We start from the raw sequence: 21298 nt of genomic DNA on the forward strand, positions 1-21298 counted from the left end.
AGCCACGATTTGATGTGTCACATGCCTGGATTTGGTTTACTTTTACATTTGTCCTCTTCCGGCCACTTAAAACCGATTCCAAAACACTTGCTGGCCGTTCATTAGGTAATCTAAAAAGCTGCTATTTGATGTGACGCATGTACGGGTTTGTTTCTCTCTCAGATTTAACCACTTCGGCGGGAACCCCGGAACGGGTTCCAGAGCACTACTGGTTCAGATATGGTCTGAGATGGTTTTCCTGCTCATTGTTCATCAGGTTATCGAAAATGCCGTGGTTTGATGTGTCGCATGCATGGGTTTGGTTCAATTGTATATTTGGCCACTTCCAGCGAGACGACTAGAACCGGTTCCGGAACACTACTGTATATTTGGCCACTTCCAGCGGGACGCCTAGAACCGGTTCCGGAACACTACCGGTTCAGATATGGTCTGAGATGATTTTCCTGCTCATTATCCATCAGGTCATCGAAAATGCCGTGGTTTGATGTGCCGCATGCATGGGTTTGGTTCAATTGTATATTTGGCCACTTCCAGCGAGACGACTAGAACCGGTTCCGGAACACTACCGGTTCAGATATGGTCTGAGATGGTTTTCCTGCACATTGTCCATCAGGTCATCGAAAATGCCGTGGTTTGATGTGCCGCATGCATGGGTTTGGTAGAATTGTATATTTGGCCACTTCCAGCGGGACGCCCAGAACCGGTTCCGGAACACTACCGGTTCAGATATGGTCTTAGACTATTTTTCTGCTTACCGCTCATCAGGTTATCGAAAATGCCGTGGTTTGATGTGTCGCATGCATAGGTTTGATGCATTTTCATATGTGGTCCCTTCCTGGGGTACCGTTCCGGAACACCTAAATGGCCATATCTCCGGAACGGCTGAACCGATCCGAACCATTTTCAATAGGAAACAATAGGACCAGATTCCGCGTCGAATGAACCGTCGGTCATTGAAATCGGATGAGGTTTACTGCCAAAAAGTGATGTGAGTTTTTTGTACACACACATACAGACACACACACACACGCACACACATACACACACACATACACACACACAGACATCACCTCAATTCGTCGAGCTGAGTCGATTGGTATATGTGATTTGACCCTCCGGGCCTTCTATCAAAAAGTCATTTTTGGAGTGAACATAAAGCCTTTCCAGTACACTTAGTGTACGAGAAAGGCAAAAACAACAAAGTATGCAACGTTGCTTTGAAGTACATAGTCTTCATACCTACAAAATTCCATTGAATTCTGAGAGGGTGCTGCCATCTCCAAAATCTAGTTTGCGGGAAATTCGTCATGCAATCTAAAAAAACACGCAACCAAAAATGATCAAAGTACCATAACTTTTTTGTACATTTTTTTACCACTATAAAAAATTTACAGATGATAGCTAACAGAATAAGCTTTATTCTCACAAAAAAACCCAGATTAATGCACCTAGTGGTGATAGTGCCTTTCTCGTCGAATACTCATGATCTTTACGTCGACATGAGTCGATCCTGAGAACACTTATACGCTTAATACGATTCATGTAAAATTTGACCTCCTTATGAGCCCAAATTGTGCACAGTAATTTCAGATGCAAAAGGAGATTGGAAAAACTTTATTCATTGTTGATGTGATCAAATTATAATTTTCCCATAACACGTTGATCCATCCTACTTTATCCTCTCACCCCAGTCGGTCGGGGTTCAATTCCCGTCGACGCCGATGGGATTTTCTGAGACATAAAATCCGTGATCACGCCTTCCCTCGGATAGGAAGTAAAGCCGTAGGTCCCGGCCCATGTGTTGATGGGTTCGATATGTAGGGTCCTCAGGTGTGGTGGCTGTCTCCCTGGGGCGTCGGAATTTAAGGCTTAGCTTCTAGACCCAGCCGACGTAAAACACAACTGGCGCCGAACGGTGCTAGTTGGCCAGAAAAAAGAAGAAGAAGAAGGTCCTACTTTATATTAACACCACAGGAATTTGAAATGGTGTGATTTGATGAGATTGGTTTCATCACGATTTTGTTCTCTTGCATATATGAAGACTTTGACCATTTCTTCACTTTTTAATCTTCCCCAACATATAACAGGCTATAAAAAGCCGCATGCATGGGTTTGGTGCAATTTTACACACTTCAACTACCACCCACCCCCCCCCCCCCTTACCCCTTTTACTCCTATATTTTACCATTTCCGGCGGGGCACTCGTTACCTTTACTTCTTCTATGTTTACTACTTATGACGAGACACCGAATATTTCCTGCGGGACAGACGGAATCGGTTCCGTAGTACACTGATATGGTCTGAGACTTTTATCTAAAAAGCCGTGATTTGAAGTGTTGCATGCATGAATTAGGTACACTTTCAGATTTGTCCACTTCGGACGGGGCACCCAAAACCGATTCCGGAACACTACCGATAATCTCTAACACAGGGTGTTAGGTTCGTGATTGCAAAACTTTTATTTTCTTGTACCGCGCATCGGCGGCATTGTCCTTTTATTTCAAGACTGTGTGCGCGGTGCAAAACGAGATACCAGCGTGCGCTATCTCCAGCAGCACAGCGTGCAATAAAGTGCTTACCTTTACATTGCAAATTCATGATCTGAAATACGATGTTGAATTCAGATTTACAAGAATACGAGAGGAGCTAGACGTTTGATGTTAAAGAACGAATTGTAGAACGAAACAGGGACCACAAATTTTCCTAAGAGAAAATTCAAATTCAAACTAATAGATTGAAAGATCCATTTTGGTAGATAATTTAATAATCTTTCGAATAAGGGTTAAAAAGCTGCGATAAGTATGAACATTGTCAAGTTGTAGCCAGTTTGGCCATTTCCGGAGGGGCATCCGGAACCGGTTCTGGAATACTACCAGTTCAGATATGGTCTGACACTTTTTTCCTGCTAACCGTTCATCAGGTTACCGAAAATGCTGCTGTTTGATGTGTCGCATGAATGGGATATGTTCAATTTTGTATTTGACCACTTTCATCAGGACCCCGAAACCGGTTCTTGAGCACTACCGGTTCAGATATGGTCTAATACTGTCCCAAGCAACACACTTGGACATTAATAAGTTCCTGTAATTTGTATGCAACTATATTGAAAGATATGCCATTTGAACCAATCGTCTTATTAACGACTAAATTGCAACCAAAAAAGCGCAAGAGGTGGAGCCAATATAAAACATCCATTCGTGATATGAACGGTTTTAATACGCAATCGATTTATAACCAAGATACAACTTATAGTCGACCTAAAAAATGGTGACCGATTCGACAACTAGTCAGCTAGTCACCACATTCGTCACTGCCAATAATAATGCTTCAACAGTTTCGTTCATGTGATTAATAAATTGTGTGCTTAAATATACCGCAGATAAGGCCGACCGAGAACGTCAGTTTGAGTGCCGTTCCAGATTTATCGGTAAGTTACGCATTTTAGCTCCGTATTCTCAACGCGCTTCAGTCTACCCATCATTTTGCGAGTGAAAATTTAGGCATTTATGGTAAAAATTAACTCGCCATATTGCTTCGACGGAGTGCATTTCAGCAGCTTATTTAATGCACCCGTAAAATGCTGAAAATTAATTTTAGAATTTAGAAATATACTATTTGCTAAATCATGTCTATGGGAATGCGTATTGACAAAGTACAAAAATGCTGCACGCGGTACACGGAACTGCCAAACTACCCAAAATTGGATGCTTTTGACGCAATCCCATAGTTCGGCCCAATAAGTCAACATTTGAGTGAATCGATTAAACTCACGCATGGTAAATTGCCTTTACCTCCAGCTAAAAATATACTCAAGAGTAGGTAAATTCAACCCAAGACTCCCTTTATTCAACCCAAGTTTGGGTAAATCTACATTTACCCATAATTGGCTTATTTGCCTCAAGAACCCCTGTTGGATAGACGCATCTCTGTTTATTTACGACAACATCTGTGGGGGAGAGAGGAAAAACAACCTAATTTTGGGTAACTAATCCATTTGATATACTCATTTTAGGGTAAAATCGACCCAAAATAAGGTGGTTTGAATTTTCCGTGCAGGGCATAAACAACCAAAAAAGCAGACACTTGGACGTGTACTTCCCATTTACGTGGACATGAGGCTGTCAATTTATTACATAACGAAAATTTCACGTTTTTTTTGTAAAAAATGTAAACCCATTGTAAAATTTTGCGTGGGAAACTCCTAATATAAGATTTTTCAAAACCCCATATATACAAATTTTCCGTGTAGTAGGTACCAGTCGTTCAGTACTGCGAAAATGCGGCAGATTTTTTTTTATTGGGTTGATATTATACTTCCAATAAGATTTTTATACTTCCAATAAGATTTTTTCAATTTTACCACTTTAATTTTATAAAATTTGGAATATATTGATAAATTTAGAAAGAAAATGTTACATTTTATTTGTACATGATTTCGTTATTTTTCAAACATTTTGGTTTTTTATAGTGCATTTTATATTTTTCATGATCACAAAAACATTTTGCCGCACATTTTGGAACATCTACTTCTCCTGTCAAAATTGTTCGTTATGTTCTAAATAAGTTCCAGGTGCAACATGTTTACAACAATCACAATCAATGTTTTGGTTGATTTGGTTTGTAAACGGTTGTAACTAAGATTCGTTGAAACAATCAGATTATACTTCAGTTACAAATTGGTTTCGCAAGTTTCGACTAATGATGACGTTTGTTTTCATTTTGCTAGTTGTTATAAAACTGTTACACCTCAGTTTGGCATTAACACCAGGATTTTAATAGGTTTTAATTTTGTTTGTTTCATGAAAACTCAGTTGCAACATGTTTGCAACGATGATCATTTCCATTTTAGTTGCAGGTGCTACTTGGGGTTTTCCTGCTAACCGTTCATCAGGTTATCGAAAATGCCGCTGTTTTATGTGTCGCATGAATGGGTTATGTTCAATTTTGTGTATGGTCACTTCCATCGGGACCCCCGGAACCGGTTCCGGAACACTACCGGTTCAGATATGGTCTGATACTGTTCTCCAGCTAACCGTTCATCAGGTTATCGAAAATGCCGCTGCTTGATGAGTCGCACATATGGGTGCCCAAATATAACCACTTCCGGCGGAACATCCGGAACCGGTTCCGGAATACTACCGGTTCAGATATGGTCTGATACCGTTCATCAGGTTATCGAAAATGCCGCTGTTTGATGTGTCGCATGAATGGGTTATGTTCAATTTTGTATTTGGCCACTTCCAGCGGGACATCCGGAACCGGTTCCAGAATACTACCGGTTCAGATACGGTCTGATACTATTTTCCTGCTCACCGCTCATCAGGTTACTGAAAATGCCGATGTTTGATGTGTCGCATGGATGGGTTATGTTCAATTTTCTATTGGGCCACTTCCATCGGCACTCCCGGAACCGGTTCCGGAGTACTACCGGTTCAGATATGGTCTGATACTGTTTTCCTGCTAACCGTTCAACAGATTATAGAAATTGCCGCTGTTTGATGTGTCGCATGTATGGGTTTGATGTTTTTTTATATTTGGCCACTTCCGGCGGGACATCCGGAACCGGTTCCAAAGCACTACCGGTTCAGATATGGTCTGAAACTATATTCCTGCTTACCATTCATCAGATAATCGAAAATGCCGTGGTTTGATGGGTCGCATGCATGGGTTTGTTGCATTTTCATGTCTGGCCCCTTCCAGAACACCTAAATGGCCATAACTCCGGAACGGCTGGACCGATCCGAACCATTTTCAATAGGAAACAATGGGACCAGATTCCGCGTCGAATGAACCGTTGGTCATTAAAATCGGTTGATGTTTACTGCCAAAAAGTGATGTGAGTTTTTTTGTCCACACACATACACACATACACACACACATACACACACACACACATACACACACACAGACATCACCTCAATTCGTCGAGCTGAGTCGATTGGTATGTATGACTCGACCCTCCGGGCCTTCTATCAAAAAGTCATTTTTGGAGTGAACATATAGCCTTTCCAGTACACTTAGTGTACGAGAAAGGCAAAACACGAAGGTAAAAAAATAGCTTTTTGAGATATTTAATTTTTAGTAACAAAATTCAGTTTCTTCAGAAGAAAAACTAAATAAATTTTTCAATGTGTATTTTTCTGAGAGCCGCCATATATTATTCTACAACTTTGCTGAAGACACCTTTCCGATCAAACAAGCCGTTTCCATTTTATATTTTTTATTTGCTTGTGTTCCATTTTTTCATAGGCCCTATTTGAAAGTTAGTCGAGACAAAATATGAACTTTTGATATGAGAAAATGGTTTCTCACATAAAAAGGAATAGTATACAAAAATATCAAGTAGATTAAAAAACATCGATTAAAATGGATTCGTGCTGCTTCGTGGAAAGCCTCTTTTGTATGGTGATCTGCATTATAGATCGACTTGTAAATCATGAATAAGATCGTTTTTGGAAGTGTAATATGGCATGCATTTTGCATGCATCTCATATAAATAAGTCATAATATTTTAAATGTTTCTCAATTGAGATTTGATGTAGTTATTTTTATCGGAAGTGTTTCAAAAGAATCTAATGAAAGTTTCATGACCAAAGCAGGTTGAAATTTTGCGAAAAACAACGTTTTTAACAGAAAAAAAAAACACAAACCATCAAAAAATCACGTATTTAAGTATTGTTTTGATGAAATATGATGATTTCACTTGCATAAATCACAGCGTTTACCACTATTACGTCTTCTAATAGCTCTCAATATCTTCTAGACTGTATTCTGGCTGAAATAATATACATTGGACGGCTCATATTTCGAGAAATGGCACCGAAAGTATTCAAATTTCTAGCATGAACTACTTGTTTCACAATTTAGACATTATTTTCAAATAAATCATGTTAAAAATGAATGTGGTTTACAACTAAGACTCATTTATAATATATTTCTTCAGATTGAATGAAATAAGCCAATTATTCAACCAAATCTTGCATTTTTGTATGAGCAAATGCTTTTGAATAAACAGGGTACACAAAATCTGACACTTCTTGCAGTTCTTTCACTTTGCAGTCTTCTAACTCATTTAGTAATGGTAGTATCAAACAGGTATATTCCACAGGCATTAGGGCACGTATTTATTTCAATGCAGAACTATTTATTTTAGCTTTTCTCAATCCCATTTCAAAGTTTAACCAACCAAAAACCAATATAGGGTGACGAAGGGTATTATCGGCAGGTTTGTTCTCTTCGTCATGGGGGGTTTTTGTGGGCCGAATTGCCTGAAATTTGGGCATATAACTCAGCTTGGTTGGGAAGGATTTGAGGCCAACTCTGAGACCTATAGGTTTCAAAAAACCCCCCATGACGAAGAGAACAAAACTGCCGAAAATACGTAAGTTCACCTACTTATTTTTTTCATGACATTTTATGCAATAATTTGAACATTTCTGACAATAATTCTGTGCCATATTTTCAAAACTGCTAATCTAGCTTACGTTTGAGTGTTTACAGAAATCAGTTTTCTTAAATAAATTTGTTTATCGTCGCTTCTCCTTATCGGGACATTTTTTTATAATATTTCTCTGAATTTCACAAATAAATAAACTTTTAAGGTCAAATATCTTGCTAATACGTCATAAACTAAATGCCTTGGAGTATATTCTCGAAATATACTCACGAAATTGCAAAAAATCTATTAAAAACCAATTTTTCATTTACCTCGGCTAAACGAATGTCTAGGCAAAAATGAAATTTGAAGGGTTTTTGCCCTCGGTTTTGTTTCAGTGTATATGTAAGTTTAATGTATGACATTTTTATAAAACTGTACTAGATATACTATTACTGCGATAAAAAAGTTTTATCATAAAATCTTTTGTATGAGTTTCCTGACACTTTTTCTGTTCGCGGCTAAACGAATGTCTATCACTGTACTAATGTAATTCACCACTTGAAATGTTTCAATTCACCACTGACTGTGGAAATATGGTGATTGACGGCGCTAGTGTTTTCACGTGTATCGGTTTGCATCCTTGCTCAAGTAAGGATTCAAATCCTTACACAACTTTCTGAATGAAATTTGTTCTAGCCTGGATGTCTGTTCTCTTCTGTGGAATAATTGCCGAGTCGGACGGACAATCATCAAAATGAATTGTTTCTCAATTTGTAAGATCAGAAGCGAGTTTGACATCCGCCAATATGAACTGTTTCTTGGCGACTCGTACAATCGTCAGAATGAGTTGCTTCTCGATTTGTGAGTGGTGACGTTGAAGGCGAGTTGAAAACCGTCAGTATGTAATGTATCTCGATTTGTGAGGTTGGGATGCCAAATGTGAAGACATTTCTTCAGTTAGAAAGCATTTGAATTTCTATGAAGGCATTATTTTTACGAAGATATATTGAAGACTTTTGCAGCAAAGGATCTAACAGAGAATTTTTTAATAACTCATTTGAGTTTTCTTTTAGGAATGCATCTGAGTATTTTCTTATTTTCTCTAAAAATTTATGATTAAAATTTCAAAGAATATTTATTTATAATTCCTACCAGGACTTCTTTCAAATTTCATCCAAGAACTACTGCAGAAGTTTCACTTAGCACTTCCCGCAAGTTCGTCCGAGATATTTTTTCGAGAACTTTTCTAGAATTCCTCAAAATTTTACTTGAAAAATTATTTGCAATTCTTTCTACAATTCTCCCAAGAACTTTCCATGTACATATCCAAGTATTCCTAAGAAATGTTCCAGAATTCCTTTTGAAAATTTCTTCTGAATTTGCAGAGGAAATTTTCAGAAATATTTGCTTAAGAAAATGCCCAGAAGATGTCTCCAGAAATTCATACGAAGGACTTTCCATGAATTTCTTAAGAAATTTATCCAGGAATTCATCCAGAAGTTACTTTGGAAATTGCTGCAGAAATTCCAAGATAAAAACTACAGAAATTTCTCGGAGAATTCTTACAAAATTTCCCTCAGGCGTTCCTCCAAGAATTTCTCTACAATTTTATTATCTAAATAAATTCTTCCAAAATTCCACCAAGGGCTTTAACAAAGCATCCTTTTTTAACAAGAAGTTCACCGAATATTTTCCCACCAGTCTCCAATGATTCTTCCTAGGATTTATTCAGAAACGTATTAGACAATTTCCTAGAAATTCCTAACAAAAACGCCCATTGACTATTCCGCAGAATCGTCCAGAATTGTGTCCGTCCTTCAGAGTTTCTTCAAACAATTTCTCATTCGGAAGCTTATTCGAGGATTTCTCAAGAAGTACCCCCAAAAACACATTTTATTTTTCGAGGATTACCCGGGAGTTTCTCAAAAATTTCAAGCAAAAAAAATACTGCATTTTTTTTAAAGATTGTTCTATAAGTTCTCCCGACAAATTTCTGCGATGATCCCTTCAAAACGTTCTGGGAATTCATTAAAAAATTTCACAAAAAAAATCCGAGCAATTCTCACGAAACTTATTTGAAAAATTACTCAGAAATATTTACGAGAATTCTTCGATTCATTGCTCCTCTAAAAGTTCATGCGTAGATTACCCCAGAAACTCCCCCAGCAATTGCTCTGAGGATTCCCCCAAATTCTAGAAGGTATGCAATGTCAAAATTAGTAAAATAGAAATAATAAATCTACTGAACCCTAAACGAAACCAAAGAGATTCGTGCAGTTTCCTGACATAATTTCATAAATAACACAGCGTAACAAAAATTAGCTTTTGGTCTGTCTCAAGAGCAAACTAATGTGTCTCTGGCAGATTTTGGGCCGCTGAATCCGAATCCGGGCTCAAATTTGCTCCAGCACGCCACAATTTTGAGCTATACCTCAATTTATAGGGCAACATATGCGATTTTGGGATTTTTTGACTGCAAGCCAATAAGCGTGGAAATATTTTTTTTAAACCAATCAAAGGATAAATTGGTCAATTAACATCTAAATTAACGACTCATGCAAAATATTTCGTTTTACTGAATCGAATTTGATAGTTTAAAGCGGTAGTGTTCAGGAACCGGTTCCAGATGTCCCGCCGGAGGTGGCCAAGTATAAAAGTTATCTAAACCTATGCATGCGACATATCAAACCGCGTCTTTTTTGAACATCTGATGAACAGTATGCATGAAAACATTCTCAGACCATATTGGAACCTGTAGTGTTCCGGAATCGGTTCCAGGTGTTCCGCCGGAGGTGGCCAAGTATAAAAGTTTCCGGCTATATTTGGGACACCCGGTAGTGTTCTGCAACCGTTTACGGGTGCCCCACCGGAAGTGGTCAAATATAAAGTAGAACCAAACCCATAAATACGAGAAATTAAATGACTTTTCAGGTAACCTGATGAACGGTTAACAAGATAAAAATCATAGACCATACTTTGGAAAACCAATAGTGTGCCGAAACCGGTTCCAGGTGTTCCGCCAGAAGTGTGGTCAAATGTAGAACAGAACTAAACGCATGCACACAGCACTTAAGGGCTTTTTCGATAACGCGAAGAACGGTCAGCAAGAAAATAGCCTCAAGACACATTTAAGACTACCGGTAGTGTTCCGGAACCAGTCCAAAACTGGAGTGTCTCGCCGGAATGTTACTGATGAAATATATTTTATGAGCTTAGATATGGTTGTTCGTTGGCTCTACGTATATTTTCATATGTTCGAAACTTTGACTGCGTAGTTAGTTTAACTGAGCAGCATTTAAAATAGGGTCCCTAAAACAGCTTCAAATAGAAATGGGAAAATTGATTCATACTTGAGAATAAATCACTTCCAATACACTCCCAAAAAAAACCCTACGTAATCCACCCAGTGGTGATGGCGCCTTTCTCGTGCCTTCGAAACCCCATTTCAACAAAACTCAAGTGACAAGTTTATGAATATTGCACTTTCAAACTTTTAACAAAAATCCATTTCATGGGACCAGACATGATTCGCTTAACTGGCTTTTGATGTTTGATCCTTAAATTTAAAAAAAAAGCCGCTATCTTGTATTTTGAGCCGCTCTTTTGGATTTAAGTCCACAATCTTGAATATTCTGGTCGCCAGTTTTGGACCCTAGACTTCTTCCGAATACCAAATATACCCATACTGCATGGCTTTAGAGCCTGAAACTCCATTAAACAACCGCCATCTTGAACTTGGAACTGTTATCTTTGATTCTAGATCTCCATCTTGGATATTCTGCCCGCCATTTTCAGACTCCAGACCGGACATCTGCTTCATATCAAATATATAGTTATTTCATGATTTTGGAGCATTTGACAGCCGCCATCTTGAATTTTGTGACGCCGTATTGGATATTCTGGTCGCCATTTTTGAATTCAGACTTCTTTCCTATACCAAATATACCCATATTGTCATCTGGAAATTAAGGCCGCCATGTTCGATTGTGGGTCGCCATATTGAAAATTCTAGTCGCAATTTTTGGACTTCGGACATCTTCCCCATACCAAATATACCCATATAGCAAGGCTTTAGAGCCCAAAACACTATTAAAAAGGCCGCCATTCTAGTCGCAATTTTTGGACTTCGGACATCTTCCCCATACCAAATATACCCATATAGCAAGGCTTTAGAGCCCAAAACACTATTAAAAAGGCCGCCATCTTGAATTGGGAGCGGCCATTATGGATTTTATACCGCCATCTTGGATATTCTGATTGCCACCTTAGGACTCCTGACATCTTCCCTATACCAAACATACCCATACTGCATGGTTTTAGAGCCTAATACGCTATTCAACAGCCGCCATCTTGGATTTGATACCGCCATATTGGATATTTTGGTTGTAATTTTTGGACTCCGGATATCTTCCCCACACCAAATATACTCATATAGCATGGTTTTAGAGCCTAAAACACCATACAATAGCCGCTATCTTGAATTTAGAGCCGCTATCTTGGATTTGAAGCCGCCATCTTGGATTTTAGGCCACTATCTTGGATATTTTGTTCGTCATTTTTGCACTCCAGACATCTTCCCCTTACCAAATATACCCATATTGCATGGTTTTAGAACCAAAAACACCATTAAACAGTCACCATCTTGGATTTTATACCGCCATCTTGGATTTTATACCACGATCTTGGATATTTTGGTCGTATTTTTGGACTCCGGACATCTTCCCCATACCAAGTATACCCATATTGCGTGGTTTAAGAGCCTAAAACACCATTAAACAGCCACCATCTTGAATTTTGAGCCGCCATCTTGGATTTTATACCGCTATCTTGGATATTTTGGTAGTATTTTTGGACTCCGGACATCTTCCCCATACCAGGTATACCCATATTGCGTAGTTTTAGAACCTAAAACACCATTAAACAGCCACCATCTTGGATTGTATACCACCATCTTGGATTTTATACCGCCATCTTGGATATTTTGGTAGTATTTTTGGACTCCGGACATCTTCCCCATACTAACTATACCCATAGTGCGTGGTTTTAAACAGCGGTCATCTTGAATTTGGAGCCACCATCTTGGCTTTTATACCATTATCTTGGATCTTTTGGTCGTATTTTTGGACTCCGGACATCTCACATTTTGTGAGCATGTCGCGAGTGGGATTCGATCCCAGGTCCTCGGCGTGATAGTCACGTGCTTTAACCATCACACCAGGTTCGCTCCACAATATTGCATGGTTTTAGAGCCTAAAACACCATTAAACAGCCGCCATCTTGAATTTGGAGCCGCCATCTTGAATATTAGGCTGCCATCTTGAATTTTGGGCCGACATCGCGGAATGTATGATCGCCAGTGTTGATTTCCGCACAAAATTCGTCAACCATGCTTAAGGTTCCAAAAATCACCGCAGTTTGATGTGTCGCATGATGGGGCTTGGTTCAGTTTTATATTCGGCCAGATCTACCGGTGCTGGTCCGGATCACTGAAATGGTCATAACTCCGGAACGCCTTGACCGATCCGGACCATTTTCAATAGCAAACAATGCGGTAAAATTCCGGTTCGATTCGAGCTATAATCCGAAAAATGGGAAGTGCCTTAAAAGTGAGTGAACTTATTTTGCTCACAGACATACATACATACACACATACATACACACACACAGACATCATCTCAAATCATCGAACTGAGTCGATTGGTATATGCGACTTGATCCTCCAAGCCTTTTTTCGAAAAATCGTTTTTTGAGTGAACATATAGCCTTTCCAGTACACTTGGTGTACGAGAAAGGCAAAAAAAAGACAATCACACCGTCTTCGACCAGTGGCCGCACAGACTGAACATAACTAATATGTATTAGACAACGGACAACACATATTACACCCAGTGGCCCAGTGGAGAATTTTCCGTTTGACGAAAAGTTTTCCCCGACTGGAGCGGGAATCTAACCCACACTCCGAGGCTTACAAGACACCTAAACGACTGACGCCGCTAACCGCTCGGCCGTGAAGCCCACTAAAAAGAATCGACTCTTTTGATCGACTCAGTAACTCATTTTCAAAATTTGAAGAAAAATGTCGATTTAGTTTTCCTATGTGTGATCACTCCCTTCCGTATAGCTATATCTAACCAGCTCTCGAGAGCATCCGCTCGCATACTACAACCGTTGATAGCATTTAGAAACCTCTCTGCATGACATACAGGGGGTGGCCAAAATGTTTGGGATAGGCAACTTTTTTTTCTTCCACAAAAAAGTTCAACATGCTGTAACTTTTCATAGAGTGCATCAAATTCTCAAATTTTGACTGTCAATAGGGGTAGCAGTACCGACCACTTTTGGTGAGTACCAGTATTTCGGTACTGGGGCTTACCAATCAGAGGTCAACGAATTTCAATCAGAATTGAAATGGCCCCGCTCTAGTGTCGAAATTCTCGGACCGCGATGAATTCAGTTCATCGGTGCACTCGTCTTTCTTACAAGTTTTATTCTAAGCTAGTAAATCCATTTCCAAAATTCAACGTTCATTCAACCAATCATTGCTATGATATCCTGGATTAGCAGAAAGGCTGCATATATTCAATGTTTGTGTTGCGGGGTGGACTTTCTTCGGCACGAATAAACAAAAATTGAAAGCAGCTTTCGGTTGGAGCAGCTTCAATGCTGGAAATACATAATTTATTATACTATAAACTAATTAATTAATACTAAAAACTCTCTTACATTTTGCTATCTTCACTCGCACTACGTCCACCTCTTACCACAACAGTTTACTTTCTGCTTCGACACTGAACCGTGTTGCCAGTTTCACCAAACTCAAATCTTTCCCAACAGTTTGTTTGTCAATGTACTTGGTTTTAAATGTTTTCATTTATTTCTATTGCATATTGGCTATACTAATGACAGGATTTCAACACTTTGAGAGAGACTTCACGGTATCGAAAGTACCGGCACCAAGGATCAGTCAGTACCAATAATTCGGTACCAAAAATGGTCGGTAATACCGGTTTTTACGGTACTGGTACTACCGATACTACATCCCTATTTGTCAACTTATTATATGTGCATCATTGGTACAAATGTGAGCTCGATTGGTTAATCTTTCGCGAAGTTATAACCGTTCAGGTAAACACTATTTTTTTAAACTACTAATTTTTGAACTGTCATATCTCGGAGACCAGTGAACTGAATTGATTGAAATTTTTAACTTTTATCCACAATATATTAATGCTTGAAAATTATTTAAAACATAGGTACTTTCTAAACGTTGAAAAAAGTTATGATGGATTGACACTTTTCGGATCTTTTTCGAAACATTATTTTTGCCTTTCTCGTACACTAAGTGTACTGGAAAGGCTATATGTTCACTCCAAAAATAACTTTTTGATAGAAGGCCCAAAGGGTCGAGTCACATGTACCAATCTTCTCAGCTCGACGCATTGAGGTGATGTCTGTGTGTGTGTATGTGTGTATGTGTGTGTATGTGTGTACAAATAAACTCACATCAGTTTTTGGCAGTAAACCTCAACCGATTTTAATGACCGACGGTTCATTCGACGGGGCATCTGGTCCCATTGTTTCCTATTGAAAATGGTTCGAATCGGTCCAGCCGTTCCGGTGTTATGGCCATTTAGATAGAGGTGTGCGCCGATTTGAAATCTGTCGGCGGCGGCGTTTTGCACTTTTTTGGCCAGCGGCGGCGGCGTGATCGGCGTCACGCCGAATGAATTTTCGGCGGCGGCGGCGTGAAACGGCGTGGTCATAATTTTTAAATTTTTGTTAATTCCGTTAATCAATATCAATGTTTGTTATTTTTTTTATTTTCACATGTTTTTTGAAAATTTATTGAAATAATTGTTATGGTGAATCAGCTGCCCAAAGAATTATCTAGAATGACCTTCTAAAGGAATTCCCGGAAGAAATTCTAGAGGAATTCCCGGTGGAATTTCTAGAGGAATTTCCGAATAAACTCTTTAAGGAATTCCCGGAGGAACTCGTAGAGGCATTCCTCTAGGTACACCTAGAGGAATTCACGGATGAACTTCTAAACGAAATTCCAAAAAAGCATCTAAAAGAATTCCTTGTTGAACTCTTAGAGGAACGTTTGGGGAAACTCCTGGAAGAATTCCGGAAACAAATCTTAGAAGAACTCTTAGAGAAATTTCCGGAGGAATTCTTAGGGGAATTACCGGTGGAACTCATAGAAGAATTCTTGGAGGAAATTCCGGGCATTCCTTGTGCAACTCCCAGAAATATTTTTAGAGCAACTAGTAAAGTAATTGTCAGATGAATTTTCGGAGGAACTCGTAGAGAAATTGCCGAAGAAATTCGAAAAGGAATTCAAGGAGGAACTCATGGAGAAATTACCAGAGGTATTCATAGATGAGTTCTCGGATGAGCTCTTAAAGGATTTCCCGGAAGAACTTCTTGAGGAATTCCCAGCCGGATTTCTAGAGCAACTCCCGATGGAACTCCTAGAAGAATTCCCAAGAAATTCGTAAAGAAATTCCCGGAAGGACTCGTAGAGAGATTCCCGGATGAACTCAGTTACTTCTAGATAAATTCCTGGGAGAACTCCTAGAGGAACGTTCGGAGAAATTCTTAAAGGACTTCTCGAAGGAATCTCCTGGCATACCCAGTGCAAGTTCTAGAAAAAACTTATATAGTAACTCGTAGTGAAATTGCCTGGGGAACTTCTTCCCGGTGAAACTCGTAAAGGTGTTTCTGAAGATATTCGAACTCCCGGAAGCACTTCTAGATGAATTCCCGGAAGAACTTCTAGAGGAATACCCGGAAGAACTTTTAGAGAAAGTCACGGTGAAACTCTTAGTGTAATTCTCAGAAAAAAAAATGGTAAGGAATCTCCGAAGGAACTCGGAAGGGAAGGAATTCCCGGGAGAATTCCTAGAGGAAACCTTAGAGAAATTCCCACAGGAACTTCTAGAGGAGTGTTCGGAGAAACTTCTAGAAGAATTTCCGGGCGAACTCTTAAAGAAACTCCTGGAAGAATTCCAGTAGGAATTGCTACAGAACTTGCCGGAAGAACTCCCAGAAGAATTCCCGGAAGAACTCCTAGAGGAATTACAAGGGAAACTCCTAGAGGAATTATCGGAGGAAGCTTCTGGTATTTCCAGTGCAATTTCTATGAACACTTAAAGATATTCCCGTAGAAATTCGTTAAGGAATTCCCGGATGAACTCGTTGAAGAACTCGTGGAGGAATTGCCGGAGGTGCTCCTAGAGGAATTGTGTATGTATTTGGTTTTGAAGAGGGACTTTAACCAAGTGGTCATTCGTCCGGATTGATCTCCTAAAGGAATTTCCAGGAAAAACTTCTGGACTTCTAAATAAATTTCTGAAGGATCTCCTAAAAGAATACCCGGAGTAACTCTTAGAGGAGTTTCTAGAAGAAGTTCTACAAAAAGTCTCAGTGAATCTTCTGCAGCAATGCCCGAAGAAACTCCTAGAGGATGTCTCGGAGGATATCCCAAAGGACCTTCTAGAGTTCCCGGAGGAACTCTTAGCGGAATGCTTCGCGAAACTGCTGGAAGAATCCTCAACAGAGTTGCTGGAGAAATTTCATCTCTTCTGGAGATGAACACAACAACTTTTTTTTTCAGAATCACTAGCATTTTCTTCAATCTTTGGAATCCCTAGATTCTTTTTTCAGCCATAGTTCCCGAATTCCATTACCCCGAATTCCATTACCCCGAATATTTTTTTTCTGAATTATAAATTTCGTGTTTTCCAATACGAAGAAAAATCATGACGTTCATCCCGGAACGAACTTGCTTGGTCGATAAAACTTTATTCTGCCTATTTTTTGCGATGAGAATACCTAGCATATGAAGCTCCTGGGACCCTTTGAACAGATCTCTGACCAGTATGATTAAAAGAACAGGCGATAACCAAAAGAAGGAAAAAATCTCTACTCAACAATTGGTTTCGGATCATATGGATGAAAGAAATAAACTAATGTGATCATGTCACTCTTCCATATAACAGTAAAACTTGAAAGAACAGCCTATGATTAAAAGAAGGAAAAATCTCTGATAAAAATAATAACATTTGCGACTGGTAGTTGTCCGGAACCGGTTCCGGGGGTCCCAACGAATGTGGCCAAATATAAAAGAGTACCAAACCCATGCATGCGATACAACAAATAACGACTTTTTTGATAACCTGATGACTGGTTATCAAGGAAATAGGTTAGGACCACATTAGTGACAGCCGGTAGTGTTGTAACCAGTTCCGGATGTCCCTCCGAAAGCGGCCAAATATAAAATTGAACTGAACCTATGTATGCGACACAGCAAAGGTCGGATTTTTTGATAACCTTATGAACGTTAGCAAGCAAACAGGTTCAGACTGGTGAAAAAAAATTTCCGCATATGGTCAAATCTCAACCGTTACGTAGTAATTGAACTTTACATGTTTTTGACTTTGCTTGCCTCAAACTGGCTATAACTTGAAAATGGTCAAACTTATCGCATTTGAAATATTATTAAATTTGCTACCAAAAAAGATCTTGGAATCTATTGATTTAGTTAGATAACTAAAGCAAAAAAGCTCGAAAGTAGTGTTTGGTCTTTTTCGTACACTTAGTGTACTATATAACTATATGTTCACTCAAAAAACGATTTTTCGAAAAAAGGCTCGGAGGATCAAGTCGCATATAACAATCAACTCAGTTCGACGAATTGACATTATTTATGTATGTGTGTATGTATATATGTATGTGCGCAAAATAAGTTCACTCACTTTTAAGGCACTTCCCATTGGCCGATTTTTCGGATTATAGCTTAAATCGAACCAGAATTGTTTGCTATCCAAAATGGTCTAGATCGGCCAAGGCGTTCCGGAGTTATGGCCATTTCAGTGATCCGGGCCAGCACCGGTAGAACTGGCCGTATATAAAACTGAACTAGCCCATAATCAAACATCAAATTGCGACGATTTTTGTAACCTCTAGCATGGTTGACGAGTTTTGTGCGGAAATCAACACTGGAGACCAGAAGCTCCACGATGTCGGCCTAAAATTCAAGATGGCAGCCAAATGTTCTAGGTGGCGGCTCAAAATTCAAGACGGCTGTTTAATGGAGATTTAGGCTCTTAAAGCATGCTATATGGGAATATTTGATATGGGGAAGATGTCTGGACTCCTAAAATGGCGACTAGAATACCCAAGATGGCGGTCTAAAATCCAAGATAGTGACTTTAAATTCAAGAAGGCGTCTGTTTAAAGAAGTTTTAGGCTCTAAAACCATGCAATATTGGTATATTTGGTATGGGGAAGACGTCCAGAGTCCAAAATGGCGATCAGGATATCCAAGATGGCGCGCCATGGCGATCTAAAATTTAAGATGGCGGCTCCGAATTCAAAATCGCGGCTGTTTAATGGAGTTTTAGGGCCTGAAACAATGCATTTTTGGTATATTTGGTAAGGGGAAGTTGTCTGGATTCCAAAAATGGCGACTAAAATATCCAAGATGGTGTGTGTGTGTGTGTGTGTGTACTCCATCTAACACCCACTGTCCGGCAGTGATATTATGGAAGAAAGCAGCCTGCAACATCGTGTTGATGTCGTTGCAAATTGCTTTAGTCCGGGAGTTAGACAGTGATAGCTCTATTGCAGATCCGGTGACCCATTTCAGAATGGTTGGAGAGACACTCCATTCAGAAGTCACTTTCACTTACAATAAAATATCCAAGATGGTGGTCCAAAATCCAAGATGGCGGCTGCAGATTCAAAATGGCCTATTTGGATTAAAGGAAGAACACATTTAGTAGTTTTTGTGCAGTATTGTAAATTTAACACATTTTCCTTTATATGGGTGAAAATGTCAAACCATCATAACTATTTTCAACGTTTAAAAAGTACCTATGTTTTGATAAATTTTCAAGCATTACTATATTGTTGATAATCGCTCAAAATTTCATTCAATTCGGTTCACTGGTCTCCGAGATATGACAGTTCAAAAATTGTAGAAAAATACAGGACATTCATTAGGCTGCGGCTCATTTTTCAAAAGTTGTTGAAACCTGGAATTCGTAAGCTCTTCTGGATTCAAATGACTTAAATAGAGAAACCTGTGAGTTTGAGACAAAAATTTTGAGATTCAGAGGTGGCGCAATCTCCTCAAAGATGAATTTTCGAGCAATAAAAAGGTGTTTTCACTTCAAGTGCCATAACTTTTTCAATTTTCAACCAATTTTCAATATTTTTTATGAATCTCTCACAAATTAAATTTCATATAAACGCGTAGAACATTTTTTTTTCCAAAGTCACGCAAAATATGAGTTTTTAAAGATTTAATTTATTTTTTTCTTCTTTTTACAAAATATTTCAACTTCAGAGTACGATAACTTTTTAACCGTTTGACCAATTTATTTTTTTTTAGTTTGATTTGTAGATATTTTTGTTGCCTGTCTTTGTCCCGAACAAATGTCAAAGTAGTCATTTTTATGATACTTCTCACCATAAACTGCCAAACATGCCATAAAACTTGATTTGTTCATGCAAAATTGGAGTTTTTGAAGATTGTTTGCAATTTTTAACTCGAAGCCAGATACTTAGCATCATATTTGGGGATATGAAACACATTGGAGAATTTTTATTAAATTTTTTTCCTTGCATTTCGAGCATGAAAATGATTCAGAACACTCCAAAAATTGAAGTTTGCCAAAATTCTGATTTTCCTAATAAAATACGTGTTTTTGAACGGTTTTTGGTGTTTATATATTTTGAAACGATTTTTCGAAGGTACAGTTTATTCACAGCATTTTTAGGCAACAAAAATATATACAAAAGCAAGTTAAAAAAATTGAAACTGGTCAAACGGTTAAAAAGTTGTAGGACACTGAAGTTAAAAATTATTGTCAAAAGAAGAAAAAAATAAATTAAATCTTTAAAAACTCATATTTTGCGTGACTTCGGAAAAAAATAATGTTCTACGCGTTTATTTGAAATTTAATTTGTGAGAGATTCATAAAAATATTGAAAATCGGTTGAAAATTGAAAAAGTTATGACACCTGAAGTGAAAACACCTTTTTATTACTCGAAACTTCAACTTTGAGGCGATTGCGCCACATCTAAATCTCAATATTTTTGGCTCAAACTCACAGGTTTCTCTATTTAAGTCATTCGAATCCAGAAGAGCTTACGAATTCCAGGTTTCAACAACTTTTGAAAAATAAGCCGCAGCCTAATGTTCATTGCTTCCACCAAACGGATCGGAGGATATACGGATGAAAAGAGATCAATTGGCAAAATTTGCAAGGGCTAGCGTCAAATCATCATTAAAGTCAGCAGTCAAGCCATTTTTTCCGACACAACTTATTGAACTCCAAATGAACTTTAGCGAATCGTGACTCTTTAAAAAAGAATCATGATTCACACACTCGGCCTCGAGAATCGATTCTATGAGCCGATTCGCGAGTGAGTTACTCATGTATAGCTGCATATCAGTTTTGAAATCATGAATACCAGTTTTAAAATGAGAGGTAAACCAATCCAAATTTCAGAAAAAAGCTGCTTCTTCCATATTTACAACTTTAAGTCACTTCAGAGTTCATGGATAAGCAGCCAAGCTATGTTCGAAACTTTTTTTTTTGTTTGACATGGAAGCCTAAGTTATCGTGTAAAGAAAATTGTATATAAAAATAGAGGCAGATTAGGTTCGGCAAAACGTCTATAAGAACACAAGTAAGAGTTGAGAAACAGTCAATGCGGGTGCATTGGTAAAACCTCCAGTAAGTGAATCAAGGCATATATTAGTCACAAAAACAAACAGTAAAGCTTGAATCTCCGATAGAAGAGGATGTCTATACAAAAGCGCAGTAAACTAACACAGACACACATAGTGCGGGGACCCGCAGTTGGGAAAATGATGAATAATTGTTTTAAGAAGAATGACACAG

The 21298-nt window shown here is 38.6% G+C and overlaps 1 protein-coding gene across 17 annotated transcripts in view; it reads right to left on the reverse strand.

Moving 5' to 3' along the window:
* Positions 1–21298, reverse strand: part of LOC109423353 (rho guanine nucleotide exchange factor 18) — a 102887-nt gene that overhangs the window by 44442 nt on the left and 37147 nt on the right. The window lies entirely within an intron of this gene.

This window comes from Aedes albopictus, chromosome 2 (assembly GCF_035046485.1).
Source record: "Aedes albopictus strain Foshan chromosome 2, AalbF5, whole genome shotgun sequence".
Classification (NCBI taxonomy): Eukaryota; Metazoa; Arthropoda; class Insecta; order Diptera; family Culicidae; genus Aedes; species Aedes albopictus.